This window comes from Hippocampus bargibanti, linkage group LG15 (assembly GCF_051943395.1).
Source record: "Hippocampus bargibanti isolate YZ-2025 linkage group LG15, ASM5194339v1, whole genome shotgun sequence".
Classification (NCBI taxonomy): Eukaryota; Metazoa; Chordata; class Actinopteri; order Syngnathiformes; family Syngnathidae; genus Hippocampus; species Hippocampus bargibanti.
In genome coordinates this window covers 4196354-4202353 of record NC_142748.1, presented here as the reverse complement: position 1 = coordinate 4202353, position 6000 = coordinate 4196354, and positions in this window count along the sequence as shown.

The window sequence follows — 6000 nt, the reverse complement described above, 5'->3', positions numbered from 1 at the left end:
GGTTTTATTTTTTCACGCTTGGGTGCCGATAAAGCGCTGGCCATGGCCTCTGACTTTTTTCCCCTTCCACAAGGGAGCAGAATTTCCCTCTTATCCATGTTAGCGCTTTGTTCCAGCTTCAGCTATTGTTAAAGTGCTATATAAACCAATATGTATGTATTGCATTGTATTTAGGATAGCCACACTCATTTCAGGCTCATATAACTCCAGACACATAGAATTTAGGAATTAACAATTTTTTTTCTGATGAAAGAAGAGAGTATAAATCTATGTAATCTCTCAGTCGTACAGGAGTGGTCCATTGATGAAAAGGTTTCTTCAGCCGTCATCTGTACTTCTTTGAAGGTGTTGGACGTTTCGCTTGTGCAATATTCTGTGGGTCCTGGAATTCAAGTGACAATGACAAAAACCCTGGCACTGGAGTGGACATATTTTTGCACATAATCTGGCAGTGAATGAGTTTATATCGAAGTTTAATAAAAAATTTAAGGGAGGAAATACTTTAGATCCTTCCAAAATAAAATGTCATGCGCTAGTACGATGATAGCGATGATAGCACTCATCCATCAAGTTAAAAAAATGTTTTAATGAATGTATTTTTCTTACATTGGGGTTTGCCATTTCGATCATAGCGTACATTTGTCAGATTACCTCAGAGCAACAGGCGGAGTTAAGGTGTGGGGGGGGGGGATAAGTACAAACTCATTACGGTTGAAAAAACAATCTCATGATTGTGGCAGATGAGCAGTAATCATGACATTGTCAGTGAATTCATGTGATGTGTGAGTTTTTTTTTCGGAAACCGTTGATCCAAGACCCGCATGATGACCACATCTGTTTGCAGTTAGTATCGGGAGGGATCTTCGATTTCAGTCCATGTGTTTCCTGTCATGGAGCGAAAAAGGAAAAGAAAGATGGAAAATGCGTGTGGCCAACAATTTCTATTTTTCTTGGGGAATGTCTTGTCTCCTTGTCTCTCCTCCTATATTCAGTTCTGACCTGGATGCCTGGATTACTTCCCACTTGTCTCTACATTCCACCCCACCCTCCCCCTTCGTTTAAATCGAATAGAGCTGCTGTCAATCTCTTGTTATGCTTGTTATTCATCACGCTTGTGTCTTTCACTTTTATTCACCATCCGCGCTCCCTGTTTTGTCATAGACTGTAAATCTCGGTCTGCTTCGGCGCCCGTGATGAAAAACGGTAAATCTCAAACCCGTTTGCTGCCTTTCAATGAAAGGTCCTGTTCCTAAATAATGAAACTTGGGGGGGGGGTTGATCTGGTCCTGTGTCAAGTCCTGGGGGGGGGAATGAAGATGGGGATATTGGGCCTATCTTTGACTCCGATGGGGGAGGAATTAAGTATAGCCGGGCTTCTAGTAGTACGCAGGAAGGGAGGACATTGTCCAATCTACTCCAAAGGGGGGCTTTCACTGCCGGAGATAATAAAGCACGATGATATTTTCTCATGCTGACAGATAATATTTGCTCAGACCAAACTACTGAAAGTCAAGGAGGATATGTGAGTCAACAGAAGTCAACATGAACTTGTTGGAGTGGAGGTGAAGAAATGTGAACGGGGACGTCAGTAGTAATCATTCACAATAAAATTTGATAGCGTGTTGCATTTCAAAATAAAATGCGCTCTGCAAATCATGACTGATTGCTTTTAAGGAAAAAAACAAAACAGTTTTAGGTTGATTATGTCCTTGAGGAGTTTCTCCTTTTTGAGTAGGGAGGGGGGACTTCATCTCATCTACGAGAGTCCTCAGAGGAGAACTCCCATGACATCTGTTATGTGGAGTGTGGCATCTAATTTCCCCACTCCACAGAAGGAAACAAAAAAAGGATGGAAGGTGCAAGGGAAGCGTACAATTAAGACAAGAGGAAGCGTCTTTATCAGTGTTTGTTTTGCGCTCCCTTTTAAAGACTTAATAAAGGGATGCGAGGTGACCTTAGGGAGCGCTGTTTTGAAAATAAGCTGGAAAGACAAACAAGGTCTAAAATAATTGAGAAGTGCTGAATGAAATACAGATAACCCATTCACTGCCATTGCCAAATGTATTCGGATTTTGTTTTGTCATGCTTAGGTGCGATAAAGCGCTGCCCATGGCCTCTGGCAATGTTTCTTTTTTTCCCTTTTCTTCCATGTTAGCGCTTTGTTCCAGCTTCAGCTATTGTTAAAGCGCTATATAAACCAATATGTCTGAATTGCATTGTATTTTGGATAGCCACCTTCATTTCAAGCTCATATAACTCCAGAGCCATATAACTTAGCAATTAACTATTTTTTTTCTGATGAAAGATGAGAGTCGAAGGTTTCTTACGCTGAATTGAATGTTTATGTAGTCCTAAAACTAAATATTCTGTGGGTCCTGGTATTCAACTGACAATGACAAAAACCCTGGCACTGGAGTGGACACATTTTTACACATCGTCTGGCAGTGAATGAGTTACATTTTATTATTTTTTTTTTTTTTACAACCGCTTCCTAGCCTCGTTATTGATCCATAATGGCCTGTGGGAAATCAATGACATAGTGACAGCCGTCTGTTCATATCAGCATTAGAGTGGAATTCACTCACGGATAGCCATGGATGAGAAATAACCATACAAAAAAAAAAAATAATAATAACTAAATAGTTAGTTAAATAGTTAACTATTCAAATAACTAAATAACACTCATGTTGAATCATTCACACTCAAACTTAATGTTTTTTTACTCCATGTAATTGTACCCACTAATGACAATCCACCAAAGACCAACACCAACAAAATGTGTTTGGGTGAATTTAGTTTTCTTGCTATTATGCGGGATAATATTTCCATTTGAAGTGTTTTATATGGAACACCATATATATATTTTGGAGTCAGGATAGTCCGTCTTTAACTTTGAGTTCAAACTAAAGGCTTGACTGAAACTTTCCATTTGTCTTTTACATTCTGTAATATTTTTCACATTTTCCATTCAAATTAATCAAGCGGCCGACTTCCCTCAATGTAGGATGTCCAAGAACTTGCGATGCACTTGCCATGCACTTTAACGGGGTCAAAGTTCACCTCTAGATATCCACCGGAGAGGTCAGCTTCATTAAGTTTTAATGATCCTCCCTGAGGGCAAATTGTCATCTTCAGCCGACTCAGCCCTTTTTTTTTTTTTAACATCTGAGATGACACCCCCATTTTCAAACGTCGATAACATATTGAACCCATTCTTCAAACAGGCCTTCATTTTCCCCTCCCCCAGTTTCCCCGAAATGTAAATCAATCGAACCACCAAAGGCGTCAGAGCCGAAGCAACGCGAATCCTCACTTGATTTGGCGCTGGGCGAACAGTGCAATCAACGAGAGTCTACGTTCATTTAACAAGCTGTCAGCACGAGAGCGCTCGGATTGGAAAATAGAATACACAAGAACGCAGCGCCGGGATTTGGATGCCTTCCCAGTAATTATTCTATCATGCAAGTCGAACGGCGTTGCCTTGATCTGCCAGGTTGAGAGGAAACGCGGGTGCAAAAATCTTTCGACCCTTCGTTGGCGGGATTTCGCTCGCCGCGACTGTCGGGTTCGATCGCACAGAGTAAACCAGTTTGACTTTGAACCCAATTAAAATCGAGGCCTGTTCAAGTGAAGCTGGATGCGTAATTAAAGCCATCACATGCCGTGTAATTTGCGAGGCATTCGGGAAGTTGTAATGAATAGACGGCAGCGGAGATTGAGGGAATTAAAGGTATTTTTTTTTCTTTTGAAACTTTGATTCTTTTTCCACTTGTGAGCTCAATTGGAAGTTTTGTGTTGCTTTTCGACCGTCTCGACAACGCCGATACCCGTCGTCACGCCTGTTTGCCAGCAATGGAGGAATGATGAGAGAATTGTTTCAATCTGTACCTTCTCCCAAATATTCTGCTCTCGGAGGTTTGTCCTAAAATGAGACGGTTTGAGTGTGTGAATTGCGAAAATAGAAACAGAGCGAGACGATGGCATGGCAGGATGCATTTGAATGACAGACAGGCCATGTCATAAAATAAAATACAATAAAATAAAGTACATTAAAATACAATAAAATACATTAAAATACAATATAAAAATACAATAAAAAATAAAATACAAAAATCAAAATTACATCAAATAAAAAATAAAATAACAAAATAAAAAATCAAATAACATACAATAAATAAATAAACATGCAATAAAAGTACTTGTATAAAATCAAAAAAAATTATACATATTATAATTCACTACATTATTTGTATAACTCATTCACTGCCAGACGTGCAAAAATGTGTCCACTCCACTGCCAGGGTTTTTGTCATTGTCACGTGAATTCCAGGACCCATAGAATATTGAGTTTTATGACTACATAAACATTCAATACAGCGATAGAAATCTTAGACTCTCTTCTTTCATCTGAAAAAAGAGTTAATTCCTAAATGATATGGCTCTGGACTTATATGAGTTTGAAATGAGGGCAGCTGTCCAAAATACAATCCAATACATGCATAATGGTTTATATAGTGCTTTAACAATAGGAACAACACGCTAACATGGATAAAAGGAAATTCTGGCCCATTGTGGATAAGAAAAAAAAAAACATTGCCAGAAGCGATGGTCAGCACTTTATAGGCACCCAAGCATGGAAAAACAAAAACCGAAAAAATTTGGGAATGGCAATGTACGTCATATTTTCAATTCACAAATAAATTCGTGAAATGCAGTGAATGAGTTAATATTGTATTATAATTCACAATGTTCTTTATATTATTCACCATCTAACTGCAAACTCTGTATAGTGATATTAAACTCATTATTAAACTCTGATATTAAACTGTCCTTGTGGTAATTATCAAAAATCATCATCTGACTTTGACGAGCCCATGTTTGACCGGTTAGTGCATCTGCATCGCAATACAGAGGTGTCTGGTTCAATTCCAGCTCCGGACTTCCTGTGTAGAGTTTGCATGTTCTGCCAATGCCAGCGTGGTGCACCTTGCCAATGCCAGCGTGGGTTTTCTTCGGGTACTCCGCTTTTCAATCTATGTTCCAAAAAACATTGCATAGAAAGATAATTGAATACTTAAATAGTCTCCGGGTGTGATTGTGAGCCAATCATAGTGACTGGCTTACAACCAGTTCCGGGTGTCCCCCACCTACTGCCCGAAGATTGCTGGGATTGGCTCCAGTGCACCCTCAAAGGAAAAACGCATCTGAAAATGAATGGATGGATCATCTGCCATCTTTTTAAAGAATTGCATGTTGTTCAAGCCTACCTTGATGAATGCTCTGCACCTTGGTTGTTGCGCACATGGACACACATGGACCGCAGGAATTTCAGTGAAGCATCAACCAAAGAAGCTATTAGGAACAAAGCCAGCGCTTTATGGTGGAAAAAAAAAGTAACTTCCGCAGGCCTGCTCAACCATTTTGTTTATACATCGATATCGTCAGACCTCACTAACGTCAGCCTGATGATGAATGAGGGATTTGCTGCTTAACTCGTGGCCATTTTTCATTGATGGGAAATCTGATGTAGTCCTTGTGGACCACCTCGTTCCTTTCTCCTAAATATCCGTGATGAATTTTGGACCAATCTATCGTTCCAGTCTGTATGACATGTTTCTTCTCTTTAATCACTCATAGGGGAAAGGCCTTCATTGGTATTTGTTAACACAAACACAGTCCCTCAACGGCGCAAACCCCCAGATCGAACATTTCCTTGGTACGAAAACTCTAGCTATACACAACGTTAAACTCCACTTTACGCTATAGAAAATATGCCATAAATGTTTATTCCTAAAATATATATTTAATGTTCTTTTAAGACCTAAACATCCGGCACACTTTTGAGAATGACTGATGTTAAATATAAGTGCAGGAATATATGAATATATACGCTGTAGTGACTATGAAAATATTCAAATCATACATAAATGGCAATTCCCTTACATGGTCTTGGCCCTAAATGCAACAATGCGATATTAAAAGTTAAATAATATTATGAAA